At 44.1% G+C, this 25,477-nt stretch overlaps 1 protein-coding gene across 3 annotated transcripts in view; it reads right to left on the reverse strand.

The window, feature by feature from the left end:
- The window catches only part of SGCD (sarcoglycan delta), a 316,209-nt gene extending 300,046 nt beyond the window's left edge, over nt 1-16,163 (reverse strand). The window contains exon 1 of one of the 3 annotated variants that reach the window (XM_058848579.1): nt 16,098-16,163. The gene's annotated coding sequence lies outside the window, so the exon portion shown is untranslated. Of the gene's footprint in view, nt 1-9,672; nt 9,792-10,385; nt 10,525-16,097 lie in introns of those variants that run through there. The other 2 variants (XM_058848580.1, XM_058848581.1) reach the window with 2 other exon arrangements.
- Nucleotides 16,164-25,477: the final 9,314 nt, after the last annotated feature.

A 25,477-nucleotide genomic window follows, 5' to 3' on the forward strand; every position in this document is an offset into this window, starting at 1 on the left:
TGACGAATGTTCGAAGTTCCAGACCACTGAGTTTAACTTCAATACAAGAAGAGTTGATAGAAAATATAATAAAGAATTGAACAAGTGGGTGCATTATGTACCTGAAAAGAGTCAGATATTTTGCAGAGAGCAGTCATGCACAACCAATCTGTTCGAATTCCCTGAAGGAGTTAACAAGCACGTGAATGAGGGGACATGGTCTGCAGGGACATGCAGGTGGCTGATGCAGTACACAGGACTTTTCCCAAACCCTTCAGCAAAGGGTCTCAAGGAATCTTAAGAGCAGCCCTAAAAAAGGTAGGCTATGGTGGGATAGAAAACAAGGGCATCTTATGGATCATCAGCTGGAAAAAAAAAAAAGAAAATAAAGGAAATAATAACTCATTTGTCACAATGATGAGAGGCTGTTAACTCATCACCTCAGCATCTGTGCTAAGACCTGTACTGGTACAAATACCTGTTACTGCTCTGAGGAGGGGGCAGGGAGGCAATGAAATGCCAAACCATACCGAGAAGACAGAACAATTAGGAGTAGGCAAAATCACAACTGACGTGAAAGCTGCAGAAGAGTCTCAAGACACTGAATGGACAGCAAAATGACAGCATAAATTAAATGTTAATAAATGCAAAATATTGCACTGAAATAAAGGAGTATTACTATCCACATAGACTGACAGGCTCTGAATTAGCTGTTCTAATGCAGGAAAGAGATGTAGCCACAACAGACAGCTTTCTGGAAACATCAGCTCAGCAGCAACCCCAAAATAATAAGCAAATAATTTTGGAACTTCTAGGGAAAGGTATCAAGGCTGAAATACAAAATACCATGTCAGAAACTCATGATTTATCTGCATTTTAAAAATGCATCTATTTCTGCTTATGTCATCTTTAAAAGAAAACATGATGACATGCAGATGTGATGGATCAGAAAACCAAAATTATTTCTGAAGAGCTTCACTTTGCTAAGAATTCATCAGAAGTAGGAGTACATTGGGACTCTACAGCCTGAAGAAGAGCCAGCCCACCCAGGTGTGATCCATACCATGCACAGGATGCTGGGCTACGTGAGCCTTTTGGCTGACCACCTGCACTGTTCTTATTTTCTTGTGAGGTAGAACACACAGAAAGGGTAATTTCTACTTCCCTGTGAAGTGTTAGTAGGATAAGCCAGAGCATGTTTAAATAAATTGTATTAACTGAGCTGCGATCTGCAAGAGACTTCTCTCATTTCTATCTGCCCTGGAAGAAAGGATATTTAATAAGACATTGACCATTCAGCTCACAATGTGCTATAAAATTTTACCTTTGGTCTTATTGGGGTAACAAATGGGAAATATCATACACGGCTTGAAATTATGGAGTAGATTAGACTCAAATTGCTTCATAAGTTAGAGAAGAAAAAACACCTTCCAGAGCCATCTCCTAGCCCAAAAAGGCCAGGTTCAAGCTAGCTGAACACTGTAATTTTTATTTCCATATGAAAAGCTGCATATTCCATATTTTTCCTTCAAAAGCTGAGGGAAAAAGTAACTTTTGTATATAAAGAGTACACATAGGGAGTACTAAGCACAGCACTGAACATCTAAAATACCAGATAATAGGCTCAGGTTGGGTTGGAGCACCTTAGGTCCGTTGGACAATTTATGCTGTTGTAACAAAGACTCGGGTCCAAACTAGATGAAAACCCAAATTCAAGCAGATCAGAAGCTTCCCATAAGTAAAGGGAAATAGAAGGGCCAAAAAATAAATATTTTGATCCCTGTAAGAACACCCTTGCTTAGCACAAGAAGACCAAGGGGGTTTGTGCTATTAATGACAAAACAGCTTTTTCCCACCTGAAAATCAAATCTCCTTTTCCTGGAAAAACAATAGGCAAGGATGGAGCCAGCTTCTCTATTATTACATCAGCAACACATTCATATCTTAAGCTTATCCCTAAAAGCATAATTTCCACCCCCACCACAGCTTTCACACCATGTGCATGAGTAACCACCAATTGCCCAGGATGTAAAATTTGCAGAAACAATTTTTGACTCAGTTCTTAAATCTCCCCATAGCTCTTAATGCCTCTTCCTCTCTACAAACCAAAAATACAATAGAATGACAAAAATCCTGGCGTGCTGGACATTCTGATGCTGAGAAAATTCCTACACAGGAACTGTTAACTCACAAAATCATGTAAGAAATACTTCTGCTGTTTACAAAACCTCCATGTTTGTATTATCTTTCAAAAGATTCAACTATTCCCACAAACACCAGTCTCACAGGCATTATCCCCCATTCAACCTTTCAGTGAAGGCAGCTCATGAGAGTGCTGTTGAAAATAAGAACAACGGAGAAGTTTAAATGCACCATTTTTCTCTATCTGACTCAACTATAATAACTATAATATCCTCCATGTCAGTAATAAGATGGCTGTTAAACATGATACTTAAAATCATTCCCCTCTGACTTCACAAAGCTTTCAGGAAATACCTGTTTCCAGAAAAGTTCATTACTGTAACACTCAGGAACCAGTGTGTAGCTGTTTTCCTCTAAACCAATAAAATATCCACCTTTAAGATTATTTTCAAATAGTGAAATTAGACATGAAATGGTGTATAACACCAGCCTGCACAAGGGTCACATCTGCCAGATCCACCAGTCTGGGCAGAGGAATTTAGAAGTACCTATGGCTCAGCAGGCAGAAATCCACTGCTGAAGTCAGGCTGAAAAAAGGGAAACAAAGAAAACAGGGGACAAAAAAGAAAAATACCTAACAGATTTAGTTTTCAGACAATTCAACCAACACTTCAAATCTTTTATTCACACCTTCAAAAGCCATCATCTGTAGGTAATTAATTACTGCATGCCTGACTTCACTCTCAGTATTTTCACTGGCACCAGTGGCAGTAAGATTGGCCTATTCCCTATTAGCTAACTCAAACCAGTAACTGGATCTTGAATATCTAGTTCAAATCTAGTATCTCCTTTTAAGTATCCATTTCTGTCACAGCATAAAATAATCAACCTATCAAAGCACTGCAGTTTCATCATTACCCCCCCAAAATTAATGTTTCAGTACGTGCAAGGCAAGCCTTTTGCAGCACACTGGTAAGCAGGAACAGATCAAAGTGGATTTCCCAGTGCCCATACTGAAACAGTAATACAGCTAATGATTTCCTGAAAACCACTAGTGTGAGCTCTGTGAAAAAACTGCAAAATAATTCAGCTCTTCAGGAGCAATGTGTAAGTAGAAAACTGAGCTGTGCCCTGTGAGGGCTATGATTCTTCTGTGGTCTCACTGAAAAAAAAAAATGGTCAGGTTAAGTAAGGTAAATTCTTGCTTTAAAGTTTGTTTTGACTTCACTTCTTCAAGGAATCATGTATACTAAAAAATAAAATTTTAAAGTTGCAGTATCTGCGAACTTGATGATGTAAAGCTGCTAAAATTCAGGGTTACTGTTTTACCTGAGCATGACAGTAACAACAGTGAATTTTATCCTCTTTCAGACAGATAGTACAAGGCAGAAAAATCCACTTACATCCCATTCATAGCCATAAAATAAGTTGCAAGAGGAGCAAGGCTGCCTATGCTGACACCCAAAAAAAGGTTTATGCTTTCTGCATAAACTATTTTGTACTTCAAATACAAACAGAGACATTAGCAGGTTATTTTGTGAGTCATGGAAAGGCTCTCATACCCCAAGCCATTGCTATTCATTTTGTACATGAACAACTCTCCCTTCAGCTGAAGCTTCACTGCCTGGCTCCACTATCAGATGTCACACTTGGCAAAAGCCTAAAAGTCAGAATAAAAGCTGGGGCGTTGCTGCAATGCACGGTTTTGAAAGACTTCAAAAAGTTACTGGAGCAAGACAAACTGCACAAGATTCTTCCAGAGGAAGCCAGGCCAGCAGCAGCCCAACAGCTCAGAGAGGCTCCTGGTTAATTAGCTGTTTGCTATGTAGAAAAGAGGCTGCAGGAAGTGCCCAGTGCTCCATCCTCATTTGTGCTTCTCTCTGATCCCTACAGCAGCAACTCAGTCCCGAGCCAAGCAGAGCTCATTATGCAGCAGAGACAAACTCTCCTGAGGAGAGAGGTGTTTCCTGGGCTGTTAAACAGCATCAGCTCCACCTGCTCACCCCTCTGCTTGCCCTGAGCAGAGCACGAAAAGCCCACACAGGTAGGGCCTGGCACAGCTTGGCTGGAATCAGGGATGGATCACAGACCCTTCTTCATAACTGGTTTGGAGGGAAGAACATCAAAACTAAACCCAGAGCTGGCCTTGGTTTGATTTCCAGCACAGAGGATGGGAAAGCCTTCATCAGCTGGTGCTCCCTGGGTGAGCAGCACCTCTCAACAATGCTCCTTTTGCTTTCCTAACAGCACATTCCACATTTGTCTATTAGGCACATTTCTCCATCTAAAAGACAGTTAAGACCCTTATCCTCACCCTCTGTGGACTCTTGGCTCATGCTTTAAGAGAACACATTTCTTTCGGAAGTGCCCAGTGCAGTCAGGTCATGCCCTTTGATCATGCAGGGGAAAGTTTGGAGCCTGCTCCACTTCAGCTGCCTCTACCAGGGCCAAGAGCTTAATCTGCTCCACCTCCTCAACCCCTCAGTAAATGGCACCTCATTTATTTCAGCACTGGAGGAACACTAACACTCTGCTCTGAAGAGCACAGCCTCAAAGCTGACCACATCACCCTCGACACGGAACGAGCCAGGTCTCCACAACACTGATTTGTTCAATCAAATTGCAGAAATTTCCCATTGGCTTTTTCCCTTTCATGCTTAGCATCCTGCTTTTATCTGGCAGTGTTTTAACAGCTGTTTTCTTATCACATTAAACTGACATCTCTGACAAAAAACAAATGTCTAATTCTCCTGGATTTCCTCACAGTATGCTACAGGGGAGCAAATCTCTCCTGAGCAATGCTGTCTATTAGCCTGAGCACAGGCTTTATTCTTTAAACGAGTATCTTTTCCATCCTCAAAAAACCCCAAACAAACAAAAAAACCCCACAACTTTGTGGCAATCTTCTGTTCAAACTTCATCCCCCCAAAAATAGCAGGCCAGCCCTCCAGCCAGTGGCAGCACTGGCATAGTGCCTAGGAAAGTAATGGAGCTGCACTGATTTACAGCAGTTAAAAATCTGACCTGGAGATGAGTCACAGGCTTTACTTGCTGCTTGAATTGCAACTAATTCAAAGGGTTTGGTTTTGTTTATCTCTGAATGTGTTGTAAAGCTTCAGTCACTAAAGGTCAATTCCAACATTTCTTCATAAGTATTTTGGAAAGCTCCTGAATATTTAGGAAATGTTTGGATGTATGAGATTTTTCAAGCACACTGCTTCTTGGATTTGGACTCATCTTTTCTATCACAGTCACCCACTCTGCCGTCTGAAATAGTCCATTGACCTACACACTGAGGCAGCTACTTTTGATCAAGAGGTGAAAAATCACAGCTTAGCTCTGAGCCTCAAAACAAGAGGGGAAAAAAACCAAAACATCAAGCAGGGAGGGAGGCTTTGGGACTCTTCTCCCTGGTGTCTGTCAGAGAAATGTGGCTCTGGCTGTTCCTTGGTGCCTTCAGCGTTATGGTCTCTTCTCCCTCTGCTGAGCAATCCAAGCACTACAGAGAGTGACAGAGCTGCCTGCAGCGAGAGGTTCTTCAGTCGTGTCAGGATTACACAGGAATGAACTTTATTTCTCAGGCTAACAGCAGAGGAACGTAAGGAACGGGCAGAAATGTGCTCAGCCTCCTGCTCCCTCCTTTCCCACTGAGATGTGCATTGAGCCGGGCTGGGGCTGCCAACACCACAGCTCAACTCTGGGTCTGCTGGCATGGAGAAACCAGAACCTCAGCTGGTGCCCAACCAGGGAAACCCCTGGAGAAGGCAGGAAGCTTTTGAATGAAGGCGTTTCCCCTTGCTGCTGCATTGCCAAAGAAGAAATGAGACTGTCTAACTGCTCACATGGCTTCCACGCAAGGAACAGGTGAAGCAGCACTTCATCTGCTGGGGCGGTCACAGCAAATCTTGGCTCATCCCAACAGCAGGCAACACTTCCCTGGATGTGGTCCCAGCACTGCTCTTCTGCATTCATGGTAATTCTCCAGCACCCAACCTGACAAACCCTAAGGGACCAAGAGGGGAAATAACAGGTGTATCACCATAAGCCAACGCTACCAAGCTTGCCACTTTGCAATGCATTAGATTCAGGGAGCTTTCTGTGCAGCACCACAATCTTAAAAGTATCATTAATTCAAAAAATAAAAATAACAGAGCTCAAATATCCATAGCAGATTCTAGGGTTAAACTGAGTGGCAATCCTGTGATTTTACAAAGTTTTCACCTCCATAAGGAGCCACTATCCTTCCCTGAGAAGCAGAAGGACAGATAATCACTCTAAGGATCCATCTTTACTGAAAAATAAAAATCCCCTATTTCTCAAAGACAAAAAAAGAAAAACAACCCAATACCAAATCCCTTTTCACTAGCTCTATCCAAATTCAACAGAACAGCAGCTAAAAATATGTCAGAAATCAAGGTGTGAGTGAAGAAAAGAAAGAAGAAAAGGCTTAACACCAGAATGGCAAGATTTCAAGCATGACCCATTGCCTGGTAATGTCAATGGGATCCTTTTGAACCGTTTCCAAACAAGTCAGGTACAGCTCACCTGACCTGACTTGTTACTGAGAGCAGCTGATGGAGGTAGAGAGGAAGAGGGCAAAGAATTCACAGGGAAAACACACAGGTACAGGAGTCATACCAGCCCTTGATCAGTGGGTGGGGGAAAAGCATACTTTTGTTTCTTTTAAACATTTCCCCCCAAAAGGGATAAAACAGCAGCCTTCCCATAGGATCCATCTTAAACCCAGGCAGAGGGAGAACGTAAAGAGCATCTAAAACTTAAGATTTTTCAAGGTTATCTAAGCAGATATTGCAAAGTTCAAAGTGTTTAGTAACCCACTGCCCTGCAAAAACTTAGTATGTTTTCAAATTAATCCAGGCATATTCAGCAGAAATCTATTATTAAAATCAATGAGAGACAAGCTGTTAGCTGTGTGTTGTGCTGGAAAAGCTGCAGATGAAATGCAGAAAGCTCCTATGCTTTCACTCCACATCCAACAATACAAACATTTTCAGTTACCTCATAAATCAAAGTTTGTCATTAAGCTCCACCTAAAGTGCTGTCTTACCCAAACTACTGGAAAAGCATCAAGGTACCTGTTACTTATTTTTTTTTTACAATCACTCAGGAAACATTTCACAGGTAAAAGAACCGTGGGCTGGTGCAAATCCTCTGTGACTGTTGTGGGGCCAACAGGATCGAGGCATCTGCTGGTGGCCAGAGACAAATGGACCCAGAGTGACAACATTTACACTTTCTTTTACACTGAGACACTTTCCACTCCAAGCACAAGTAAGTGACTTGATGTAAACTGGTAACAGAGCCTGGGATTCACACAAATGAAATAAAAGCAGGAGCAGACAATGAAGAAAGTTAATTTTTCACCCAGAGAACTGCAGTGTTAGAAGATTGCCCTGGAGGATTTAATCAATGAAAGTGAATCTTGTATATTTTCTCCAGTATTCCCAAAATAAGTCAATAAGATGCCAGCACTCTCTCAGTATAGAGTGACCATTTTCCAGTAAGCTTGAGTTAAAGTCTTTATCAAAAGAACTAAAGAAATGCATTATGATTTCAGATAAAAATAGTAAGCAAGGAAACAGAAAGAGCAGGATAACCTTACGAGGCACAATATGCTTTCAGAAAAACTTTTTTACTTCTTTTATTCCTAAGGATGACTAACAGCAAATGAAAACTATTCTAAACCAGACATTGCTGGTACACAAAAATTCCTGCAGCTACCCTGGCCTTTAGGAACAGCCTTTAGGAAACATCTGAAAAATGCACACCACCATCAGGAACTATCTAAAGGCATTTCCAGATCCAGAACCACCCCTCCCATGAGGAAAACACACCTACTTGTCCATCTGCTTCATCACAAAACCTCCCCATACACTCCAGCAACTTCTAATAACCCATCACCCAAAGGATCTCTGCAAGAGTGCTGGGTCCACACCACCCAAAATAAGCAGCAGCCAACCATGTTACATAACACACCCTATGGAATTACAAATACCTGAGTAAGTGTCCCTGCCTGTCTGCAGGGCTGCACACCAGCTCTCTGTCAATGACCTGCAGGGCGCTTTCTCAAGTCCTAAATCCATTTACAATCCCACCTTCCTGGGGAAAGCCTGGATAATCTGTTTCTCTGAGCATTAAAGAAAAAAGAAAACAAAACAAATAAAAAAAAAACCCCACCTCCGTAATTTCCCCTTTGTAATACTCAGTTTACATGCACAAATGAGAAGAGCTGTCACTTGCTCAGTTTTAAAAGCTTTAAGCAAAATTAGCTATTCTAAGCTACCTGCAAAGCAAAGAGGTGCAACTGAAAAACATCAGGGGCATACTATCCATGACTCTTCAAAGTGTTGGAAGCTTCCAGAAGGCACAAAAAGGATATAGTCAACATCCTCAGTGCATTCCAACAAGAATTTCAAGGGGCAAAGACAAGAGTAATTTTTCTGTGGCAAGAAGATTATTGCAACAGTTGTACCTAGGCTAATCAAAGGCTTTGGAAGCGAGGCTCACCCTCAGTACTGCTGAGAGGTGATGCTCTGAAAACAGCTTTTACTACAAGATATCTTGTCAGCCTTGTTTCAGAATAATGACCCTTATTTTTCCATCTATCAGTTTAATTTCTTCCTCAAACTGGCATTCAAAAATATAGCTCTTCCTTGGGGGAGGAACAAAACAAAAACATAGCTTGAAATACAGGAATGGATTCTCAACAGATATACATCAACATGAGGAGTCAATAAAATTATGTTAATTTATGCCAAACAAAACCTAAGCAAGATTTCTCTCGTTCGAGATGAGGCTGGGACGATTACGGTCATCTACAGCAGATGCTAATCCTCATCACACAGGGCACAAGAGCTCGTTCCCATGCCTGTGGAATGCCACCGAGCAAACACATCTGTTAGCAGGAGGAGGACTCAGCTCAGCACACTGATGTAGCAACGTCACTGGCTGACCTATTCTGCCCAGCACACAATGGAGAGTTGTTCATTTTTCTTTTCAATGAAACGCTATGCAAGTGTTGATTTAATGGTTCATTCATCAACTCCTCTAAATATTAAGCAATTCATTTTGACTTAATTTGAACGATTCAATTTCACCCATCCTTTCTCCCCTTGAAAAATGTGAATTACTGCCCAGGGAGAAGCTGCTTTAAAAGTTGACTTAAGAGGAAGCACTTAGATCCATGGGCTTTATACTCTTTCATAGTCTAATATATATTTATACCAGACTTTTTTCTTTTCCTATTACATATTATACCTGAAATTTACAAATGCTAAAGCAAAGACACTCCAACAAACATCCTTAATACTGCAGACCAAAAGGCATCTTCTAGATTAGCTACTCCCTAAGAAGACCACCAGAAAACAAACTGCCTCGTCAATAACCAGCAACCCCACAAAATTCTGCAACGCCCGGGGAAAGGAGCCTCTCATTGAAAATCCCGTACTTTTCTTTTAAAGTTTGCATTACCGGATACGTTTTCCCAACAGGGGCAAAGCACCGATTCAATTGCAGGAGCTCCGGTCTCACCTGTAAGCAGCACCTCGCACCTCCGAGTCCGCATCCCGGGGGGCTCCCAGCGCTCCGCAGCCGCGCTCAGCCCCGCAGCTCCGGGGCGGCTCCCGGGCCCCGGCCGGGCTGCAGGAAACCCTCCCGGCACCAGAGCACCCGCGGCCACCGCACCTGTTGGTCCGCAATCCCCACCGCATCCCCCGCGGCTCCACCGCTCTCCCCGGTTCGTGCCCGCTTTCACCTGCTGCTCGCAGCTGCCCGAGCCCCTCAGCGCAGCCCCGGCACACGCCCCGTGTTAACCCAGCCCGAGGGGCGCTCCCGCAGCCCCTTCCCCACGGGAGCCTCGCCTCCCCCAAACACTGAGCATCCCCCGCAAAGCTCGGCCGAGCCTTCCAGAGGGCCGGGCAGCGTCCGCCCGCTGCCAAGAGACACTTTTCCCTCCGGGAATGCCAACACGGAGCCACCGCGCTGCGAGGGAGGGAGGGATGCGAAGGAACGATGTGAAGGAGGGATGAGAAGAAGCGATGCGAAGGAGGAATGCGAAGGAGGAATGCGAAGGAGGGATGCGAAGAAGGGATGCGAAGGAGGGATGCGCGGGGGGCACCGCGACCGCGACTCGCCGGGGCGCGGGGAGCACCCCAAGGGCCGCGTCCCCCCGCGAAGGGCAGCGCCGGCCGGAGCCCGAAACTCCGCCAAGTGGGAGCGCGGGGCCGGCCCGTGGCGGCACTCACCGGGGCGGGGGAGGGCTTGGCCCCTCAGGAGATCATGCCGGCGGAGCGCGGGGCCGGCGGCGGAGCGGCTGCTCCGGCAGCGGGGGCGCGGCGCTGCTCGAGCCGCGGCGCAGCAGCCGCGCCGCCCCCCACACGCGGCCGCGGCGGCCCGGCCCGCGGGGGGCGCGGAGAGGCGGGCCCGGGCCCTGCGCCCGCCCCGGCCCGGCCCGGCCCGGCCCGCCCGCGGCACCGCCACCGCCGCCTCAGACCTGCCTTCTTTCCCTTCCTACCCATCTGCCCTTTTATGCCTTTTTTCTTTCGCCCCACTTTTCTTCTTTTTCTCCCTCTTCACCCCGCTGGTCTTCCCTTTCCTCATTTCTGCCCTTCTCGTCGTTCCCTTCCGTTTTCACATCTCTTTTTCGTGCTCCCTTTCCCTTTTTCCTCCCCCGTTTCCCTCTTTCCTGCCCCCAGTCTCTTTCTCCTGCTCCCATCCCCTTTTTCAACCACTTCCCCCATTTCCCCCTGCATTTCTTAGAATCACAGAGTCGTTCATGTGTGCAAAGACCCTTACATCAAGACTATCAAATCCAATCCCCACCACTGCCAAGCCCACGGCTAAACCGAGTCCCGAAGTACCACATTTGCACATCACTTAAATACCTCCAGAGATGCTGCCCCCGCCACTTCCCCGGGCAATCTGTTCCAGTGCTTGACAATCCTTTCTGTGAAGATTTTTTTTTTCTTATATCCTATCAAACCTGCCCTGTCACAAGTTGAGGCTCTTTCCTCTTACTGCGTGCTCCTTGGGAGAGGAGGCAAAGCCCCACCTGGCTACAGCCTCCTTTCAGGTAGTTGTAGAAATTTATAACATCCCTTGTAAGCCTCCTTTTCTCCAGGCTTAACATTCCCAGCTCCTCATAGGACTTGTGCTCTAGAGTCTTCACCAGCTTCACTGCCCTACTGTGGACACCGCTTTCTCCATCCCTCCTTTTTTAAATTGATTATTTACCTCCTTCTCCTTTTCCCCCATCCCTCTCCCTACCAAAGCCTTTTTAGCAAAGCAGACTGTGCCCAACAGCCCAGTGGCAGCAGGGGCTCGGACACCCAGAGTGGTGCAAAGGCTCCAGCAGCAACACAGCTCGTTTTCCCTTGGAGTTCCATGTGTTGGAGAGGGAATCAGTGGAAATGGGTTTTTTGTACTCTAAAAAGTTGGTTGTTTTGCAACCATATGCAAATGCTTTGGTTCTGGCAGATGGCAGTGAGCACTTTCCTTCCACGTTTTATTGTGGAGCTCAGTACCAAGGTAGAAATAGTTTGCAATAAGCTCAGTAGCTGCTGACTAGTGGTTGCTAGGACAGGTTAAACTTGTGTTTAAGGAGGATTTTCCATCACATGTCCACTTGTTGCTCTTCCCTCTAAGGGTCTGGGACCCTCCCTTCCCTTAAAATTCCAGTGAAGTGCCAGGTTTGGTTCACTGAAGGTCTGTAAAATCATATCCCAGCTAAAGAACAGGGGCTACACCATATAACCCTACACCAGAGCCTCTACACATGCACTCCTTCCACCTGTTGTACTTTATCTGCAAAATGTATATGCAAAAAAAAATTTTCATCTTCTCTCCAGATTAAAAAAAAAAATTCTGAAGACATACTGACAGACCAAAAGAAAACAAAAGAACATCAGCAAAACTGGCACATATCAAGCACTGTAAATTTTATCAAGTTAGTTTATCAAGAAACAAATTTGACTTATGGGTCTTCATTTTATTTTCTGTTATTCTTTTAATTTTAGTACTTCCCTTTTTAGTACTTCATAACTGGTGTTGTCTTTTGCTTGCAACTGATTTGCAAGTGGATTCAGTTGGCCAGCAATGGCAGGGAATACTAATTCCATTTAGTTACTGGAAAAAAAGCAATAAAAAAAGATGTTTCCCTAAGGCCTCAGCCCACAGTGATGAAAAATCCAGACTAACAAACATATTTTGTTAAAATCAGTCTTATGTGTCCTATCTTATCCCACAGAAAGACAAAAGTAGGAAAACAGTCCACGAGGCAAACTGAAATAGAAATGATGGACCCTTCCCAGCTCTGGTAGTTTTATCCCAAATATATCCCCAAGCTGGGGAGAGAGTGACAGTGTGTACCCCAGGAGTGGGCAAGCCCTAATCACATTTCAGATGTGCCACATACAGCCATAGCTAAAATTATTTAAAGTTATGGGGTCAGTGACAGCAGCAGCTGCTGCACCTGACCTCAAGGGAATCACAGTCCTGGATTAAGGCAAACTCTCGTCCTTCCACTTCTCACTGGGCCTTACTGGGATATGAGTGGTTCTTGGAGCTGCTGCAAAGGGTTCCCAGTGCTGAGCTGACCACTGGCAGGAGTGGGCTGCAGGGCCAGAGGGAAATGCAGCACAGGCAAAGATAAAATAACTGTTCCTCTTAGAGATTAGTCTACTTATTTTCCCTGCCTTTAAAAAGGAACAGCTGCTACTCAGGTTTGCCAGCACCCAGAACTCAAAAACTGTGAGTGAGAGACTCAGAAATAGGATGATTGTCTGTAAAATAGTCTGATGTCGAGGGGAAAAAAAAAAAAAAAAAGCCTCTTTTCATTTGGCCTGTGATTGCTAAGTCTGCAGAGATCCTTTTTTTCAAGCTTTTTCCTTGGTCCTTGAGGAGCAGAGATCCACTCTTTTTTTTCCCCCCCTTTTTTAAATGAATGCTGGGATTCTAACATAATCAACTAATTCCAGGAGCTGAAGCTTCAAGATAAAAAGAAAAGTATACCATGTCACAAAGCTCACAATGCAATCTCATTGCATTGGCTTTGGCAGCGGTTCACTTGGCTCTGGAAATAATAAAGTGGGAGACTGAAATGACAAACAAACCGGAGATCCAAACCCAAGTACCACCAGGGAATGCTAAGCAGATGGCCAGAGAAAGACCAGCCCAAGGAACTGCTCCAGTCTTTGCAGGAGGATTACTGACAGCATCCACCGTGGTGGCCTCCTTCCTATGAGCTCCCCTGGCAGAGTTTGCATCTTGATGTCCTTGTAAAGAATTAAGAGGAATAAACAAACTAGAAAGACCTCTCAAATGCAAATCATCTGTGCACCCTCTCACAGCAAATAGATCCAAGGGCGTTGGAGAACCCATGGAAGGATCAGAACCAACACAACATTTCTGTGGCATTTCGGGCCTACCTTGCTTGAGTTGTTGAGCTATCACCAAGATATCACTGGATATCTCAATGGGAAATGTAAATAGGAGCTCAATAGGAAAAGTTTTTCAGCAAGCACCTGGAGCTAAATCCTATCCACCATTTTTGTGGGTGTTGCCCCATTACCTGAAATAAGCAAGATTTAATCATTTGGGTGTGACAGTGAATTACAGCCCCTCATGAAGGAATAGTGTGTGGTTTCAGGAAGGATGCTTTCAGCATGCTCCTATTGAAATGTCTGCTCTGTTTCAATATGCCATAATATTATTTTGTCAAGAGAATTTATTTAAAAGAAGTTGCAAAATTAAGTCTGTGCTAAATAGTAGCTGGCACAATGGAAATGAAATTTTGGGATGCCCCATAAGTATGAAAGCATGAGCATATGAAATCTCATGTAGCAATTCATTTTCAGAAAGAGAAAAAAAAGCTCTAAATTATATTATCTTCTGTCATATCCAGTTTTCTCAGCAGAGAAAACCACATGAACATCAACTGTGGCCATTTGAACCAAGCAATGTGGTAAAAAGCCCTGCAGAGCTCCATCAAGACCCTTCCTTTCTGCTTATCCTCATCAATACATTGGTTTACTGGAAAAGAAAACAGTTCTTGTGCAAAGGTTTCAGACTGCCAGCCCCAGCAGACTCTCTGTGCTGCCAAGTAGGATTTGTTTTTAGTCTGTGTCCATCCTCAGCACTTAGCCCAGCTGACCTGTCCTCTCGTGCTTCTCAGCTGCTTTCTTCAATTTTCTTACCAGTCTAAAAATGCAGTGTTCAACACTGACTAAACCCTACGTGCTCTCCTCACAGGGATCAGGAGTTTGAACTTTGGACTCAATAGGAAAAGTTTTTCAACACTTGGAGCTAAATCCTACCCACCATATTTGTGGGTGTTGCCCCATTACCTGCCAGTTTGAAATAAGCAGGATTTAATCATTTGGGGATGAGAGTGAATTACAGCCCCTGGTGCAGGAATAGAGCACTCCCACCCCGCTCTCCCAGCCCGTCTGCTCACAGGCTGGTGCATCACTGGAGCACAGCCAGGCAGCCATGGAAATGCACCGAGTGAATTAGGTCTTCCTTCCCTATCAGCTAATAAAGATAATTACAAAGGCCAGCATATATTCATTTGGGTTCTGTCCTTTTCCCACTCAAATTAATGTTGGTTTTGCCATTGATGCTGATTTCAGGAGAAGCTGGCCCAACATCAGGGAGCTAAAATTAGATTGTTTCTGCCATCTTCCCCATAGCAGCCAAGGGAGCTGCTGGTCTAGCCAGGAATCAGCACTAACTCAAGGAACAGCCAGGTATCCTGGGAATGACTGATGGGCTCCAACACCTACTGCAGGAGCTCAGGCAGTGAGACCCCACCATGGTCCAAGTGCCACCTCCACCCCACAACACCACAGCCAGGCCCCTGGCCGTGCTCACCCCTCTGGAACTCATTTGCCAACACCAGCACTAATTGAGGGCAGAGAAGGAGACACACAGAGAAAATCCTTATCCCCTGGGGGCTCGAAGTCAGGGCATGGCAGCTCTTGGTGAGGATGCCCACCCAAGCTCACACCTGTGTGTGACACAGCGCTGTCCTCAGACACTCCCTGCTCAGGGCTGTCAGGATTTTATCCCCTCTCCACAACACCAAAGTTGCTTGTTTTCAATATTGGTGATGCCACTCGAAAAAGTCAGGGGAAATCCATCACAGCCCGTGAGGTTATTCTGGTGTAACGAGCAGCCCTTGTACCTCATTTTTCAGCAGCACGACTCAGCCCTTACAACTCCATTTCTGTGCTGCACAGAGGCAGCGGCTCAAAGCAAAGCTCAGGGGGCTTTTCTGCAGCCCAGCAGCTCAGGATCTCTGTGCATAGGTGCAGGTGTGGATATGCACATGTAAATATAATATACATACAGTTATCCTTCATAGTTTCCCTCTGAAAAGCGGAATTTTCCTTTTGGCTAGTTGTCTACCCACAATGTGCCTGAGCACAGAAGGCACACAGACATTTAGCAGTAAGGCTGAAAAAATGAAAAACCTCCTCAGCCACCCTCCCATGGAGCACACGCAGCACCCTGATTTGCACACGCCTTGGAAATACAAACAGCTCCTCTCTTCTCAAATTCTGCCACTACAATAACTTTGCAGACAACTTTGCTTACTGGACTTGTTTCATGGTGGGAGTAACTACCAGCAATAGCTCGCCTGCTCCTCGGAGCAGAGTCACATGCTGGGATTGCTCATATGCCATTCAGATTCTCTAACTGAGAGAAAGAGAAAAAGGGAGGGGGGAAAAGGCAACTATTTCTAACAGAGACACATTCCCCTGTTGCCTCTGCCTCGACTGCAAATGCTCTTACACTGATTTCTAACTGGTCAATCCCCTCCCTGTTTCTATAAACACAGAAGACGACTGTTTATAACTCTCAGCTCCCTGCCAAGGCAAGCTTGACACGGGAGGAAAGAAAGAAAAAAATAAAAAAATAAGGAATGGCAGATTAAACAGATCAACTCTGATTCTTACCTTCAGAAGCAGACTTCGTTCAAAGCCCACAAATACTTTTACTTTGCTGTAAGTCTGAGCTATTTTTAGGTTGCCTCTAGGATGCCATATAGGGAGAGCAGCCCCCTCCCTATCATTACTAATCTGCCGAACATAACAGCAGGACACCTGCTGCTGGTGAGTCATGTTTTGTGTGCAGCTAATGGTACATATATATATAGGCAACATATAAAGACAATTGCTTATTTCCCTACCTACCCCATGTGTTGTTTGTTGCTCTAAGCAAATCAAATCACTGCAATGAAAACAGTGCAAAGAAGACAAATCCACAGGAAAATTCATGTTCAGTTTCAGACCAGGAGCTGTACAAGTGCACAGCAGAATGATGCTTGTTTGTATTTGTGGTGTGTATACCTGTGTGTGTACATGTCTGTGCACTTTTGCACGTGCACAGAGTGATTGTGCTTTTAGAAGCTCCTGCTCTGGTACATGCAAACCAGTGTTTCCACTGAAAACAGGAATGGAAATTCAATTATTCAAATTCTAAAGCTCTGTCCCCAACCTGTCTTCCCTTACTTTCTCACAGCAAGAGAGAATGAGCATGGAAAAGGGGCCTATGTAGGGAAAACTCAGGTTAATGACCTCCAGCATGGAGAAACCTACCACTTGTTCCCTATATAAGCTTTCAGATAGGAGGCAGAAGTAGCTTTGTGGTGTAAAGTGGCTGTTAAACATCAGCTCTGTTCCTCTTTGCTTCACAGCCTTAACTTGCAGTGGCAAACAGATCTCTAGGACAGCCCCTGCTCTGTGCCAGGAGCTTGATTTAGCTCTGGTCCTCCAGCCATGCATTTCACTGTTATGGTCTTCACATCTAAACTTTTGAGAGCTGGAGTAAAGTGCTGCTAGGTTTGGCTTTGTGGTCTCTGGAAGATCTCTCTTTTATTCCTTCCTCCCCTCTCCCTCCCATATTATTATTATTATTACTATTATTTTCAAAATGTGAACTTTTTGTTGTTCCTCTCTTTGAAGAAAGCACTGCCCTAATCTCCTGCCTTGGGCAATACTTCCATTTGTGGTGGATACACACCAGTCCTAACCTCAACTCACCCTACTGTCCTTAAATTCTACAGCATTGTCCCTCTTAGTAAAGGCAGTGCTAAATGCTAAAATGACAGTGCTAAAATGACAATGCTAAAATGGCCACGGACCAGTAGAAATAGGGTGGACCCTTATAGAAGTTGTTGCAATGTCTCACAATAACTTGAATAATTAAATAAGTCACATGCAGAATCAGCACAAAGCATTGCAAGCCATACCCTGACAGATACAACCACATAATCTTCCCTCCCAAAGTATCCAATTAAAAACTTCCTGTAGGTTTATAAAGCCAACATATTGAGCATACTGCAGGAGAATGCTTTTTAAAATACATATAGAGAAGATACCTCTGTTCCCAGGGAACTCTGTAGATTTTCAGACACATTCCTTTAGGACCTTGCTTCCCCCTGCCCCTTCTCCTGTTGAACTGGGATGGTAGAAACTAAAAAACTCTCCCAGTCTGCCAAGTTACCCTTCTCCAAGAGGGGATGGACTAGGCAGCAGCAAATGCCCAAATTTTACTTCTTTGAGCAGTGTAGGAACATATGCTGCATAAAATCCCTCAAAAGAGGAATGAAGATACTAAAACATTGCATTTATATATGTTTTAGGCTCTCTAAACAGAGTTCAGAAATAGCTTTCAAGCCCACTAATTTAAAATAACCCCTGTCAGATCAACATCCTACCACTTAAAAATTACCATCAATCAAATCCTGAATGTTTGGGGAAAGACAACACGCCCCAAATATCGATCCTGAGTTGATATTTGTTTGCCCACCAAATAAAGTTATAAAGAAAACAAGGCACGGGTCCTTTTCTTTCTGTGTCCAGCTGCTTCTCTGGGTTCTGCTGTGGCAGAAGCAGCAGGCTCTCAGGCAGACAGACCTGCAGCATTCCCATTTTCCTGGAGTGTGCCCATGACCCACGAGCTCTGCGATCCTCTATCCTCCCCTAGTGCCCAGAGCATGCTGAGGGTATTGAACCAGCTGAGCCTTCGGCTGCTGCATCCCAGCACCGGCAGCAGATCTGGCTTTGTGCTTCTGCCTTTGTCCTCTCTGCTGCCAAAAACCAAGCAAACCCCCCTTCTCACTCACCTTCATCTCAGGAGGACAGGAGTAACCAGCTGCAGTGAGGAGAGTGAGGCTGAGCTCTCCCCTGCCATTTCTCTGACAACAGCCTGAGCATGCCAGCCTCATATCAACTAACACAGCACCTTTATCCCTCTGCTAAACAAAAATGTAGAAGCATAAGGGGGAAAAAAAATAAATCCCAAACCCCTCGGCATGTCTGCCTTGAATCCCAATTGGAAAAGAGTTGTTTGCCTTAATTCTAAATGTATTTAGAATGTGGAGCATATATTTCCAAAGGATGTTTTGTATTTACAGCATGTCTGTCTGGTTATACTGCTGCAATGTAATTGTTCTCCTGCTGAGAATTATAGCAGGGAAGTTACTCTGGGTACAATTACAGCTCTTTATAGTTCTGCTTTGGAATTTAGAGGCTTCTGTGCACCACTCCCCCACTCAGAGGCACTGGCCTTGGTGACACTGCCAGCGACGTGACATGGGATGCATTTGGGGTTTAGTTGCTAGAAATGCACTAGTCACTGCAGGAATGGAACAATGGAAATCTGTAACAAGTCCCCTATGCTGAGGCTGGAGCTGGGTCAATCTAAAACAAAACTTTTCTTGGTCTCTGCCTGGGGAAGAGAAAGGGCAGCAATTCCTGCCTGGCAGGGATTTGGGAGTGAGAGCACTGCAGAATTTGTATCCAAAAGTTTGTTGGGTTGTTTATTTTTGGTGGGTTTTTTTTGTTGTTGTTGTTAGGGTTGTTTTTGTTTGAGTTTGTTTGTTTGTTTGTTTGTTTGTTTGTTTTTCACAGAAAGCATTATGTTCAGGATGGGTAACAGCTGAAGAGCAGGGAGACATTCACTCCTGAGAACAGGCACAGCACAAGGTCAGTTTTAATATCAGACACAGAGCATTGCAGCATGGGTAAGATACAGACACAGCTGGCACAAGCTCTGCTGAGTTCATCCGCTGCTTTCTGATGGGAAACACTTCCTGACACATTTCATAACTGCAGTTGTTCCTTTTGCCTCCAAATCTTTAAGGCTTGATGCTGGAATCAGGTTTGCACCATAAATCTCTTCCTTCTATCAGACCATTGCCTGTTGCTGTGGATCCTTCTGAGCAGAGAGCAGAGCCCCAGCCGTGCTGGAACCACCCAAGACAGCCTCGATATTAGCCCAACACAAAGCATGTGGATGGCAGTGGAGCAGTTCCAGCACCTGAGGAACCCTGGCAAGCCTCTGCAGGGCAGGGCAGAGCACTCTGGGGCAGCCCTGCTGCTCTCCTGCCCAGATGGTGCAGCTGCAGGAACAAATGTCCTCCTTTGTGGAGCAGCACCGTGTGTTTCGGAACAAAATGTCAATGAGCTTTCCAGATTAAAACATTAAAAATGTATGAACAACAACTGTCACACACGAGGAAGCTAATAACAGTGGGAGAGCTTTTCCTTTTGAGATCGGGTCAGGCTGTTTTTAATATCACTGTGTTCATCCCCAGTTAGTGTCAACAAGTTGAGCACCAGGAAGACACATTAGATCCTCCTTTGACCTTGTAACAGACCAGTGTATTTTACTCAGCTATTTCTAATCCAACAGAACTGTAAGTCCCAAACAAGTCAATAGAGGAGAACGGCAGCAAGTCCCACTCAGGAGCCATCAAAAAGCAAAGAATTCTCTTATTTTGTTCTCTTGATTATGTGCTCTAATAACTAAAATAACTTCTCAGTTAAAATAAAACAAACCCCAAAAAATCCTCACCAAGCCCACACCTTATTTAATAATATCTGTTTCAGCTTTCAGATATGGGCTCTTCTTTTATTTTTGTCTCCTTATAGGACAGTTATTTTCTTCCCAGAACAGACTCATGCACAAGAGAAAAAGATCACCTCAGACCATTTTTTGGTCTATGAAACACACTGAACCTTTCAGGCTTCCTATTGTAAAACATTTCCTCATATCCTCAAATAATTTTAGCCTTTCTTTCCTACCCGCTTTCCAACTTTTTCATATCCTTACAAAGTTTTGACTCAATTTTGTGCAATTTTGCTACTTGAGACCTGGTTTTAGTGGCGCTGCAATAAAAGTAAAATCACCTCTTTCCCTGTTATTCAGTACTCCCTTGTTTATATATTTAAAGGCCACATAAATTCCCTTTGTCAGGCCATCGCAGCAGGATCGATGTGCAGAGGCTTCTTGGATCACTGCTCCCTTCATCCCATGAGCGCTCCCCGTGCTCCAGCCTGCAGGGCTGTGCCCTTGCACACACCAACATGAGCCTGATGCATTCCCCATCCCCTTTACAGAGTTCACCTTCCCCAGTGCCAGCTCCTTTCCTCTTCACTGCCTGCCATCCTCTAGCTCTTCGTGCTTAGCAAAAATTTTTCATCATTTTTGCTGTAGACCACTGATACAAACAACAGAGAGCTTTGTTACTTAACCCTAATGTGCCCCAGAAACCACAGGTCCATTTAGTCCTGATTCCTCATCGACAGCTACTCCTTGAGCTCTGCCTGGCACTTTGTTATCCATTTAATGCATATTCTAATGTTACTGAATGGTGCTAATGTTTAATCAGCACGCCATTCACTGCCAAGTCAAACACCTCACAAAGTCTAAATGCACTAAATTTGTACGATTTTTTTTATCAGCCAGACTTGTAATATAATCAGAGAGTAAAAATTAGGTCTCTTTGATAAAGTTTGCCACAAAACCGTGTTGTTTAGACTACTTACTAATTTACTTTTGCATCAGCTTCTGAATTATTTAACACAAAATGATTGCGAACTAACCAGCCTTGAGTCTTAGGAAATGCTTCTGTCTCTCTGAAATCAATATGGACACATTTCATACCACCCTGAGAGCATTGTCAGTCACAAGGCAGCTCTTCCAGGGAGACAGGACTGAATTTGCTCCCTTTTGGTAGGTTTCACAGGTAAATTTGGCTTAGATGGGACCAGGTGCCTGACCCAGAGCCAGCCACAGTTTCCAGTTCCTTTTACTACTCCTTCACACGTGACCTGCTTAAAAAGCCTCACTTTTTAAGCCTCCCTTGTACTTGTCAGACAATCAGACAAACAAAGCCAAAAATCTTCAATACAAATTTCTTTGCAGAATCTCCGAAAGAGCTGTACCAGGATGGAACAACTGTGACTTGGGGCATTTGTGCACGAGTCTGGCAGCACACAGCCACTGCTGCACATCAGCTGCTGATTTAGGGCCCCAGATAAATCTGCTCTTTTAACTACATTGGTACAAAGCTAGAGCTGTTATTTTATGGGCTGAAGGGTGATCATATTTAGAAAGGGAGCCAGCTGCCAAGAGGATTTTTGTGCTGGTTTCTGTGTAAGGTCCATTCACAAAGGAAAAAATGTCTTTGTACCAAAATTCACCTTTGTACCAAAATCCAGCCAGGTTATTTGAAGGAGCCCAAAGGTATCTGAAAGCCTCATTCCCCTTACCCATTCCATACCCTGCTCCTTTGAACCAGCTCATTTTGTCCTGCTGGAACCACTGTTACCTACCTCATCAAATAACAAGGAAACCTGAAGGAATTCAGTGGAGAGCTGCGAGTTTTGCACATAAAGACATGACGGCTTCTCCGTGCTCCTGCTGCTATTCAGAAATCATGCAAAATGAAGCTGAGGCAGTGAGCAAAGTACAAACCTGAAGCCTTTATACCTCCTGAGCATAGCTCATTTGCTCTGCTGTCAGTAACTCAAAGCCCCAATGAAAAGAGGAGGGGGAAAAAAGGAAGACATAAAAGAAAAGGAGTAATTATATGCAAGTCACTAGACTTATCACTTAGCTTTTGGCAAAATATTGACTCCTAAATGATCTTTGTCAAATCTCATAAAAAACAGCCTCCAGGTGATGAATCTTGCCACAGGCATTAAATGGGGTGCTGCTGGAAAAGGAAGAGGAGGAAAATGGAAAAGAAGGCTTAATTTTAATTATGTAAACTATCTGTGTCTGTATTTGGTCGCAGCTCTCACAATTTGGAAAAGCAGGATGCCCGAGGGCTAGATTTTTGCTCATTTTAAATATTCATGACATTTAAAATATCTCCTGAGCTGGGCTTGCTGGACCTGATGGGCTGAACCAGCCCTGGCATCCCCTGCCCTGAGCAGCCTCGGCAGCAGCTCAGGCAGCAGCTCAGGATGTTCCGCCAAAACCACGGATCAGAGCAGAAAACTTAAAGTGAAGGCTCTGCTGGGACCCCTTAGAAGGCTCTGCTGAGAGCCTTATTGATTTCAGAGGGAGATGGATGAATGTGCAGCATGTCGTATCAGCAATCCAGGCATTTTGGACTGGTTTTGCGTGCTGACATTTCACTATGACTGGGGTTTTTGTACGGGCTTTAACCCAACTATTGAAGTCAAGAAGGACAGCACTATGAACGAGGGCTAAGCAGTAGGGAGGAAGAAGAAGAAAGTATTTGTTACCTACAGCAATAATTTATCATTTCCAGACAGAACAGCAGGATAAAGAATAGTCTCATGGATAAAGAATTAATTTGAGACTAGGAGAAACGGGTCTGTCCCAGTCTTGGACCTGCCAAATAGAGACATCAAATAGAAAAAGTGGTGAAGTGCTCCCTGCCCAGCTGTGGTCAGCAGGGTGGTCCCTGCCACAGTCCATGGAATCCTGAAAGAGCCCCAGTTAAAATCCCAAAGAATAAATCAGCGCTATATATAGAAACCTGGATTTTTCATCATTAAAATAGTGCCATAAGCAATGCTGAGATATTCCACACACAGTCTGCCATTTCCAGTTTCCCTCTAATCACTTATCAACATTAATTCAACATTAACTTAGGACCCAGTTTCTTCACCCTACTCATGCTGACATCAGGCAATCCACCCATAGTCTCTCCCTCAGACTCCTTTTTCTGGAAGTGATTTTTAAAAATCACTTAAAGTGATTTAAGAATACTCCTAAATGTCAGCTGCAGGCAGGAGAAGACAGTTATTGGTCTGAGTTTAGAGAGAATTTTTGGCTCAGTTTCTTCTTCCTACCCTGCTCATCACTGATGTATTTTTAAATGAATCCTAAAATACACACCAGGAAACTCTATTAAATAAAAATCATGAATGGCATGCAGACTGTGCTATTACTGTGCATAAGAAGATAACAAGACTCAAGAGACTGCCCTTTACATTCTGCTGCTCTTGCTAACTGCAGATCTGGCCCAGGAAATGCACATGTTCCATGAAGAAGAGGGAGTGCCACAAACCCTAAACAGTATGCCTGGAAAGAGGCTGGAGGAATAAGAGATTGCAGAGATAATAGGGATGCCATGAGCTGCATCTCCCTTAATTAACTAAGTGATTGGACATGCACAATCAGAGATCCCAAGCGCGTCGTTTGTAGGTTATCAGTGATATCAGACATCAGATGGAGCGGCCCTGGACTCCCCCTGCCAACAAACTGGAGGAAAGAATTAGAATTCTGAAAGCTTTTTAGAGCCAGACTCTCACCTCAAGACACAATAAAAGAAAAGCTTTTAGATCATTCCTGGCAGAGGAGTTGGAAAGCTGCCATGCTCAGACAGAGTAACTATGGTAATCCATATCAGGTTGCAGAAATCATCTTTAGCATACAGTCTTTTAAGCCCTCCAAGAAGCTTTCTTCCTAATCTGCTTACAAATAAAAAATAAAGGGTGTTCCAAGGTCAGACAGTACCAACAGTGGGATCAATGGCACTGAAGGGGAACCAGGTCAAGGGTACACGTCCCTGAGCACCAGCCACTGTCTCTGCAAGGAGAACCAAGAGGCAGGAGCTGAGTGGGAGATGAATATCCCTGTCCTGAGCTCTGCACTGCCATGTGTGCTTGATCATCTATCTCTGCAGAGAAGACTGCACAATTAGGATGCACTGCTGAAAAGCAAAGCTTAATTGCTTTGATGCTTAGGTGATTGAGAGCTGAATGCATTAGTATGTCAAAATTACTGAGCACAAAGGCCTTGATTCTGTTCTATTCTGTGCCCATATAAGTGATACCTTGAGTTCCCCTTCCTGGGCACTTGAGGATCACCAGAGCTTTACATGGGCAGGCTCAGCCCTCAGTGACACTTCAACTCTATTTAAATATTTGGGATCGCGGCATGCCTGGTCTGAAGGAATTTGATTCTATTGTTCACTTAGAAAATCTAATAGCACAGAAAATCTAATTCCATTATTTTGAAATTAGTTCAAAATTAAACTACTTAAATCCCCATGTTAGGTTAGCCCAGACTTTACCTCTGCTTCCCCCTGTTGTGTGTGTGCAGAGCCTACATGATCATCTGTCCAATTCCCTGAATATTCCTCAGGCATTTGGGGGATCCCTGCACCTCTCAGAACACCCTTGAAATTAAAGGCAAATAAATAGTGGTTAGAGCTGGACCCAAAAATCATCATGAAGAGCAAATGTGGCACAGGGGTGTTTGAAGAAAAAGACAACATATGATCAATAGGAAGTATTGCAGAGAGAAATCCCATAAGGAAAACACATCAGACGTCCCCGAGGCTCTGCTGCTCTGCTCTGCTGAGGCAGACACCCGCGTTCCCTCCTTGCAAAGATGGCAACATCTCTGATGAGTCCAACACAATGTCAAAACTGAAAACTGTTCCACATCAATCTCACACTAAAGGGCCAAAATCTCTGAGATCAATCTCAGAGTTAGGGCGTCTATCACCGAATGCTTGTTCACACACACTGATTTTTTCTTTCTCATTTTTTTTTCTTCTTTTGCTATTTCAGCTGACAGGAGCTGTTTTTTTTTTTTACTTTCCTTACATGCAAAATGATTGTACTTACGTGCACAGAGCAGCTGAATGTTTATCTGGCTGGTTCATATGAATACAATAGAGAGCAGAGTCTGTGTTTTAGCAGAAAAAATAAATAGACACCAAAAAAAGCACGGCATGCAGGCAAGAAACCTCAACAAGAATAGATACAGCTTTGGAGATGATTTGAAGATCAGGGCTAATATCTCAGTGTCTCTTGGTTTGTGTTGCAAGGACAAGATGCTGAATTGCTGTGATTTTAGTAGTCCATAATTTTATTATGTTTGATTTAACAGTGCTAGGAATATTTCTTGGGTATGTGAGAAACATTATACTCATTATACATTAAGGTGGTTTTAGGTCTATTACTTGTCTGTAATTTGATTTTAGAATTTAGATCATTCTCCTGAGCTGTCAGGTGCAGAAGCTGGGGGAATCTCTAAACTGCAATTTAGAAAGGAAAAA

Source organism: Poecile atricapillus, chromosome 13 (assembly GCF_030490865.1).
Source record: "Poecile atricapillus isolate bPoeAtr1 chromosome 13, bPoeAtr1.hap1, whole genome shotgun sequence".
Taxonomy (NCBI): domain Eukaryota; kingdom Metazoa; phylum Chordata; class Aves; order Passeriformes; family Paridae; genus Poecile; species Poecile atricapillus.